Raw genomic sequence first — 9,781 nt, forward strand, 5'->3', positions numbered from 1 at the left:
TGGCAAGAGGAAAGCTATCTAAGTATTACTATTTCAGGTGAGCAATGTAACAAAGCAATAGGAAAGGCAAGTCAGATGCTTGTTTGCATAGGTTAAAGAACCAGTAGCAGAAAAAAGTAATACAGGTTGAGTATCCCATATGCAAATATTCCGAAATACGGAATATTCCGAAATACGGACTTTTTTGAGTGAGACTGAGATAGTGAAACCTTTGTTTTTTGATGGCTCAGTGTACACAAACTTTGTTTAATACTCAAAGTTATTAAAAATATTGTATTAAATGAACTTCAGACTGTGTGTATAAGGTGTATATGACACATGAATGAATTCTGTGAATGTACACACACTTTGTTTAATGCACAAAGTTATAAAAAATATTGGCTAAAATGACCTTCAGGCTGTGTGTATAAGGTGTATATGAAACATAAATGCATTCTGTGCTTAGATTTAGGTCCCATCACCATAATATCTCGTTATGGTATGCAATTATTCCAAAATACAGAAAAATCCGATATCCAAAATTCCTCTGGTCCCAAGCATTTTGGATAAGGGATACTCAACCTGTAATGCCACTGTATAGGTCCTTGGTACAGCCACATTTAGAATCCTGTGTTCAGTTCCAGAAGCCATATCTCCAGAAGGCTGTAAATACATTAGGGCAACTAAAATTGTGCATGGCCTACATCACAAAACTTACCTGGAAATACTAAAAGATTATGTGTATAGTTTGGAGAAGGGAAGAGGGAACATACAGTAATAGAAACATTTAAATATATAGGGAGGAATGTAATAGGGTGTGAGAATCAGAAAGTGAGAGATTTTGTGTTTTTTCCTGTTGTTGTTTTTTTTTTTTTATTGTTTGTTTTTTAAAGTGGCAATCCTTTACATGGCAAAACCAGGTTGATATTTGCCATGTAAAGGATTGCCACCGTGGGCATGTGTAGAAGGGGCACTGCTACTGTTGGCATTATGTGTGTAAGCTGCACTGATATGGTGGTTATGTGTATAAAGGGCACTGCGACTGTGGGTATTATTATTATTATTATTATTATTATTACATGCGGTGTAATGACAATAAGATAGTGCTACTGTGTGGCGTATTTTGATTTGGGGTGCTATTGTGTGGCCATTAGAGATGAGCGGGTTCGGTTTCTTTGAATCCGAACCCGCACGAACTTCACTTTTTTTTCCACGGGTCCGAGCGACTCGGATCTTCCCGCCTTGCTCGGTTAACCCGAGCGCGCCCGAACGTCATCATGACGCTGTCGGATTCTCGCGAGGCTCGGATTCTATCGCGAGACTCGGATTCTATATAAGGAGCCGCGCGTCGCCGCCATTTTCACTCGTGCATTGAGATTGATAGGGAGAGGACGTGTCTGGCGTCCTCTCCATTAGAATAGAGATAGATAGATTAGATAGAGAGAGATTGTGCAGAGTCGCAGACAGAGTTAGTTTACCACAGTCAGTGACCAGTGCAGTTGCTAGTTAACTTTTATTTAATATAATATATCCGTTCACTTCTCTCTGCTATATCCGTTCTCTGCCTGAAAAAAAAAACGATACACAGCACAGTCAGTCACACAGTGTGACTCAGTCTGTGTGCACTCAGCTCAGCCCAGTGTGCTGCACAGTCATCAATGTATAAATTAAAAGCTTATAATTAATTGTGGGGGAGACTGGGGAGCACTGCAGGTTGTTAGCAGGAGCCAGGAGTACAATTATATTAATTAACAGTGCACACTTTTGCTGCAGGAGTGGTGACCAGTGCCTGACCACCAGTATAGTATTGTTGTATACTACTAATATCTCTTTAAATATCAACCAGTCTATATTAGCAGCAGACACAGTACAGTGCGGTAGTTCACGGCTGTGGCTACCTCTGTGTCGGCACACGGCAGGCAGTCCGTCCGACCAGAATTGTATTATTTATTATTATATACCTACCACCTAACCGTGGTTTTTTTTTCATTCTTTATACCATCATAGTGTCATCCTAATTGTTACGAGTATACTACTATCTCTTTATCAACCAGTGTACAGTGCGGTAGTTCACGGCTGTGGCTACCTCTGTGTCGGCACACGGCAGGCAGTCCGTCCGACCAGAATTGTATTATTTATTATTATATACCTACCACCTAACCGTGGTTTTTTTTTCATTCTTTATACCGTCATAGTGTCATCCTAATTGTTACGAGTATACTACTATCTCTTTATCAACCAGTGTACAGTGCGGTAGTTCACGGCTGTGGCTACCTCTGTGTCGGCACTCGGCAGCCCGTCCATAATTGTATATACCAGTGACCTAACCGTGTTTTTTTTTTCTTTCTTTATACATACATACTAGTTACGAGTATACTATCTCTTTATCAACCAGTCTATATATTAGCAGCAGACACAGTACAGTGCGGTAGTTCACGGCTGTGGCTACCTCTGTGTCGGCACTCGGCAGCCCGTCCATAATTGTATATACCACCTAACCGTGGTTTTTTTTTCTTTCTTTATACATACATACTAGTTACGAGTATACTATCTCTTTATCAACCAGTCTATATATTAGCAGCAGACACAGTACAGTGCGGTAGTTCACGGCTGTGGCTACCTCTGTGTCGGCACTCGGCAGCCCGTCCATAATTGTATATACCACCTAACCGTGGTTTTTTTTTCTTTCTTTATACATACATACTAGTTACGAGTATACTATCTCTTTATCAACCAGTCTATATATTAGCAGCAGACACAGTACAGTGCGGTAGTTCACGGCTGTGGCTACCTCTGTGTCGGCACTCGGCAGCCCGTCCATAATTGTATATACCACCTAACCGTGGTTTTTTTTTCTTTCTTTATACATACATACTAGTTACGAGTATACTATCTCTTTATCAACCAGTCTATATATTAGCAGCAGACACAGTACAGTGCGGTAGTTCACGGCTGTGGCTACCTCTGTGTCGGCACTCGGCAGCCCGTCCATAATTGTATATACCAGTGACCTAACCGTGGTTTTTTTTTCTTTCTTTATACATACATACTAGTTACGAGTATACTATCTCTTTATCAACCAGTCTATATATTAGCAGCAGACACAGTACAGTGCGGTAGTTCACGGCTGTGGCTACCTCTGTGTCGGCACTCGGCAGCCCGTCCATAATTGTATACTAGTATCCAATCCATCCATCTCCATTGTTTACCTGAGGTGCCTTTTAGTTGTGCCTATTAAAATATGGAGAACAAAAATGTTGAGGTTCCAAAATTAGGGAAAGATCAAGATCCACTTCCACCTCGTGCTGAAGCTGCTGCCACTAGTCATGGCCGAGACGATGAAATGCCAGCAACGTCGTCTGCCAAGGCCGATGCCCAATGTCATAGTACAGAGCATGTCAAATCCAAAACACCAAATATCAGTAAAAAAAGGACTCCAAAACCTAAAATAAAATTGTCGGAGGAGAAGCGTAAACTTGCCAATATGCCATTTACCACACGGAGTGGCAAGGAACGGCTGAGGCCCTGGCCTATGTTCATGGCTAGTGGTTCAGGTTTTTTGGAAGGGACATCCTGCGTGACACTGCAGTGCCACTCCTAGATGGGCCCGGTGTTTGTGTCGGCCACTAGGGTCGCTAATCTTACTCACACAGCTACTTCATTGCGCCTCTTTTTTTCTTTGCGTCATGTGCTGTTTGGGGAGGGTTTTTTGGAAGGGACATCCTGCGTGACACTGCAGTGCCACTCCTAGATGGGCCCGGTGTTTGTGTCGGCCACTAGGGTCGCTTATCTTACTCACACAGCGACCTCGGTGCAAATTTTAGGACTAAAAATAATATTGTGAGGTGTGAGGTATTCAGAATAGACTGAAAATGAGTGTAAATTATGGTTTTTGAGGTTAATAATACTTTGGGATCAAAATGACCCCCAAATTCTATGATTTAAGCTGTTTTTTAGTGTTTTTTGAAAAAAACACCCGAATCCAAAACACACCCGAATCCGACAAAAAAAATTCGGTGAGGTTTTGCCAAAACGCGTTCGAACCCAAAACACGGCCGCGGAACCGAACCCAAAACCAAAACACAAAACCCGAAAAATTTCAGGCGCTCATCTCTAGTGGCCATGCCCCTTCCTTGTGATACCACACCTTCTTTTTTTAAGGAGCGCACTGTCCCTTTATTAAGTATTGGAGAGAGGGCCCAAATTAATAGTTTGCAGGGAGGCGCCAAACACCCTAGCACTGGCCCTTTGGTAGGGGACAGGATTTGCTTCTGCTTGTGCACATCTGTTATGATTGCCAGCCAACAGCACTGGTTTTGCCTATAACACTAACTATAAATATTTTGAATTGGTCCTGGACCACCAATCCAAGGCACCCCTGCAAGTGTCCTGAGGCACCCCAGGGTGCAGTTTGAGAACCACTGGTCTAGTGAGTACCCAGGATAATTATTGTAGCTGGTCTGCGGGTAACAGCTCTCAGATCCACTTCTAGAAAAAATGCAGCAATGTAATTTGAGTGACAAACTGCAGAGATGAACCCTTTCTGTGACTGCTGCACAGGGATCACACAAACTCTATTCATAGGGCTGACTTCACTTAGGGGAGATGTTCTCACCCCGCAAAGAAGTGCGAGTATATACCGCACTTACGGTACCATTGGATTTACAGATATTTTCTTGCAATACACTATGGGGGTCATTCTGAGTTGATTGCTCGCTAGCAGTTTTTAGCAGCCATGCAAACGCATTGTCGCTGCCCACTGGAGAGTGTATATTCACTTTGGAGAAGTGCGAACACTTGAGCAGCAGAGCGCCTGCAAAATCGTTTCAAAATAAGACCAGCACTGTAGTTACACTTCGTGTGCGTTGATTCTAACAACCGAGGGACGGCTTTTGATGTCACACACCCATCCAGCGAATGCCCAGCCACGTCTGCATTTCTTCTGCCACTCCTGCATTTTTCCAAGCACTCCCTGAAAACGGTCAGTTGACACCCAGAAACGCCCTCTTTCTGTCAATCTCCTTGTGGCCTGTTCTGTGATTGGAATAATCGCTAGAACTAGTGCAAAACCACAATGGACTTTGTACCCGTACGATGCGCATGCACATTACGGAGCATGCGCATGCACAGATTAGCCATTTTTTTTCAACTGATTGCTACGCAGCGAACAACGGCAGCAAGCGATCAACTCGGAATGACCCCCTATATACATAGAAACATGGATTTTTACTGCAGGAATTATGGTTAGTTTAGGGGTATCGGTTAGGGTCAACAGAGGTGTAGCTAGGGGTCCAAGCGCCCCTGGCAAAGTAAGGGACTGGCGCCCCCCCTTTCGATAAAGCATTGCAGTCCATTGGCGGTTACCATGTTGGAGCCACAGCAACTGACCCCCTCCCCCACACGCTGCCCTACATCATCGGCTGGGATTCACTGTTGGTGTGAAGCCACTGGGAACATTCTGGTAGCATTAGCAGCAGTCTGTGTCATAGATAGGGAAGGCAGAAGGTTAACTAGCTAATAGCAGTCTGTTGGTAGCAGAGGCTGGGTGGGGGGCTGAGAATGAGCCAACGCTGATCAGTGTCCAGTCTGCTCAGACAAAAATATTTTGTGATCAGGGCTGGTTCTAGACCAAAGGAGCCAATAGCAAAAATTTCCTTTGGCACCCCCCCCCCCCCCCCACACACACACACACATACACACACACACACACACACACACACATACACACACACACACACACACACACACACACACACACACACCAAAAAAGAACATATCCCAGTTTAACATAACGCTATGTGGTGCAAGGTGTGGAGCTGGTCACTGGTATCAGACCTCTGACATTTGCCTTTTCACCCATATTGCATACTTTTTCTTGCAGGTTGTGTCTTAATTCAAGAAGTGTTCTAAGTACTTCAGCTTAGTATCTTTACTGACCCCTCTTTACCCCACACTACATAACTGACCCCTCTATACCCTACACTACATCACTGACCTTTCTATAACCATCACTGCATTACTGACCCCTCTATACAGTACACTGACCTCTATATACCTGCTAGTACATCCCTGATGCCTATATTCTCTAAGCTAAATCCCTGATGCCTCTATTCCCTACGCTACATCCCTGACGCCTCTATTCCCTATGCTACATCCCTGACGCCTCTATACCCTACGCTACATCCCTGATGCCTCTATTCCCTACGCTACATTCCTGATGCCTCTATAACCTACGCTACATCCCTGACGCCTCTATACCCTACGCTACATCCCTGACGCCTCTATACAGTACAATGCATTACTGATCCCTCTAGACCATACATCCTCATTACATCAGAGAGATAGTGAAACACTGGAAAAAATAAGGATAAAGTGGACTACAGAAACTGATGCTCTAAACAAAGGAGAGAGAGAGAAAAGCACAAGGGAAAGTGGGCAATCGGAACACCATAGAGAGAGGAGAGATAGAAATGCCTGAAAAAGTAAAGGGGGTTGGGTATGGCATCCGGCGCTCGGGATTCCAGCAGTCACATGATACCTAATCCTAATCCTAACCCTCTGGGGGGGTGGCGGATAGGGCTAACCCTCAGGGGGTGGCAGCTAGGACTAACCCCCCCCCCCCTCCTAGTGCCTTCCCTAACACCCCCTCCCGGTCCTAACCCTCCCTCCAATACTCGCCTTCGGGATGTTGGCTGTCTGTGTGCCGGCACCAGTCTCCCAAGTGGTGTCAGGATTCCAACATCGGTCAAATGACCGCCGGTATACCGTCTGCCGGGATGGTAAATGTATCCTGAGGACAGGTAGTGAGTGTGGAGGGATAGGTGGTTCAGTAAAATGTAACAGCTCAAACTGCGATCATTCACTGATAAATTGATTTATAGCTCTCCCTTTTTAACCATTGCAGTCATAAAAGCAATGTTTTTTAAACTTTTAAATAAAGCTTGTTAGCATCCCCAGCACACTGTATATGCTGGGAGATGTAGTTCTCAATATGAAAACATTTAATTACTGTATGAACTCTAATTCCCCAACTGAAACCTCTCACAAACACACACTCCTAAATCTAGTACACACACACACACACACACACACACACACATTTCCCCAGTACTGACAACTCTCATCACTTCCACACACTGACAACTCCCTCCTGCTCCTCTCCCCACTGACACTGACAGCTCCCTCACAGTCACACACATCCTCCACCCCCCCACCCCCCCCACACACACACTGATAGCACACATGCACAAATCCCCCCCTCCTCGACACTAACTGTCACGGACTGCTTGGGCAGCAGGGGGCAGGCTCTGACTTGAAGTGCTGAAATTCAACAGCTCTCTCGAACTTGCAAGGCATGGCTGTGCAGCTGTCTCCAGCCATCTCCTTGCCCACTGTGTAATTTGTGGCGTTCTCTGATGTTCCCCGCTCTGCCTCTACAACCGGCACATAATGTACAGCAGTGGTGACTCCTGAGTATGGGCCTGGAGAACTCCGCCTACCGGGGGGTAGGGATTAATAATTTCAAAGGGGCAGAGCTAGGAGTGAAGCAGTGGACAGCAGTTGAGGGGCGTTTCAAACTGTAACAGGGTTGGGACAATTTCAGTATCCTTCCCTCACCGTCTAATTGGTCAGTCCCACGCTGATTGCCATAGCGCCCTTTTCGAGACTGCAGAACTCTATCCCTTAGCCACGGTTGGCACAGCTGGATGGTGCCCCTGGCAAGTGCCATCCTGGCCAAGGGGTAGATACGCCCCTGAGGGTCAGGGCCAGCAACAGAAATCTTGGGGCCAAGTACACTGATATCTCTGGGGCCCCCTCAACCCCCCCTTAACTTGGCAGAGGGATCTTTAAAAAAAAATGGAGCCTTTGACTCGGACCGTCAGTGAGGCCGGCAGGTGGTTTTCATACTGGGCTATCCAGCTCTTCGGTGGCGGTGGCAGGGACATTCAGAAAAGGGCCAGCACAGCAACATGCATAATAATGGCAATACAGTATGGACCACAGGGACTGGACAAAGTGATGGGGTAAAAGGAGGGGGGAGGGTTTAGTTGGCCTGTTAATTGTTTTCCTGCTTAAATTGAGCAGTTGGTGGATACACTTTAAAAAGCAATATTGGCACTGTGGCCCCATTATTTCTGTTCTTAATACTTGGAGCCCTGAACAAGTGTCCCCTTTGTCCCCCCTGTCACCGGGCCTGTTCAGGCGTTACCTATGGAGAAGCTGCGACATGACATCCTAGGACACGATACTGCACCATGCATCACCATTATATTTCAGTGTGCCTTGTCAATATTTAAATCTTGTTCTGTGTGACGTGAGTTGTAAATGGTTGAAAATCTCTGTGCTACAGTATCGTCACCATGTAGTTATAACAACACCGCAAAACCACCAAAAGACGTGTTTTGGTAGAGGGACTGCTGGAGGGGCCCATTGGGGCCCCCAGTTTGCTACCACACCCCAGTATACCTGTGCTGTAGCCAGTGGAAGGGGCACTATCTTCCCGGTGATCTCTTCGGGAAGATGGTGCCGCACATAGAAAGCAAAGACTCTGGCTGCACTCTCCTGCCCTCGCTCTAAGCAAGGTGATCGGGCCACAAAAGGACCCCTGTCGGACCCCTGCCGGACCCCGGCCTGTGGGCCACAAAAGGATGCATTGGGGGCGGCATGCGGCCCATGGGTTTGACACCCCTGCCCTAGAGTATCAAAATTTGTTTCACGGCACCCCTAGGCCAAAGTTTTTTTTATTGATAAATTCAGAAAAAAATATAAAATTAAGTAAATTGTGTTTATAGCATGTCATCCTCAGGTTCAGTTATGTTGTGAGGGAATGGTTTTGCCAATTTAATAAAGTATAAATAATTTTAATTGGTCCTGGACCACCAAACTATGCTACCAGTGCAAGAACCCCAGTTTGGAAACTACTGCCATAAAATAAACCTTTTTTGTTTTTTTTAAACTACATGTAATACACCTTAGAGCTCAGTTCCTAAAAGGTTTTAAACCCTTGCATACAGTAAACTACACATATTTAAAAATCCTACACCGGGCACAAGTGCTCACGGGCCAATTTCATGGCAGTCTCGGATAGGAGGGCATTGTGGATTCACCAAGGGAATGCTGATGCTGACTCCAAGAAGAAAGGGAGTCTCTTCCCTATGAAGGTGAAGCCTTGTTTGGCGACGGCCTAGTTAATTTGATCTCGGCAGCTCCCGCAGGTAAGTCATCCTTCTTGCCCTATGTTCCCTCTCAACGGATGAAGACGCATCATTATCTGACGCAGTCATTTCGGCCCAATAGATATGCAAGAAGTTAAGATTCCCCTTTCTTTGCAGGTAGAGAAAGGAAAAGAGGGAAGAGGTCTGTAGCCTCTTCAAGATCGCAGGAGCAGAGATCGTCCTCTGCTTCTGCCAAATCCACTGCATGACGCTGGGGCTCTCTTGCAGGAGCCCGCACCAGTGGGGGGCACGTCTAAAACTCTTCAGTCAGTTCTGGATTCATTCGGACCTGGACTCGTGGGTTTTACAAATAGTGTCCCAAGGGTACAAACTGGGGTTTCAAGACGTTCCCCCTCACCGATTGTTCAAATCAGCCTTAGTCAGCAGGGAGAAGGTTTTTATTCAAGCCTCTTCGTGGTCCCGAAGCCGGACGGCTCAGTCAGACCAATCTTAAATCTGAAATCCCTTAATTTCTACCTAAAGAAATTCAATTTCAAGATGGAATCTCTCAGGGTAGTGATCTCCAGTCCGGGGGATAAAGGAGATTTCATGGTTTTGGTAGACATAAAGGATGCCTACTTATATGT

This window comes from Pseudophryne corroboree, unplaced genomic scaffold, assembly GCF_028390025.1.
Source record: "Pseudophryne corroboree isolate aPseCor3 unplaced genomic scaffold, aPseCor3.hap2 scaffold_546, whole genome shotgun sequence".
Classification (NCBI taxonomy): Eukaryota; Metazoa; Chordata; class Amphibia; order Anura; family Myobatrachidae; genus Pseudophryne; species Pseudophryne corroboree.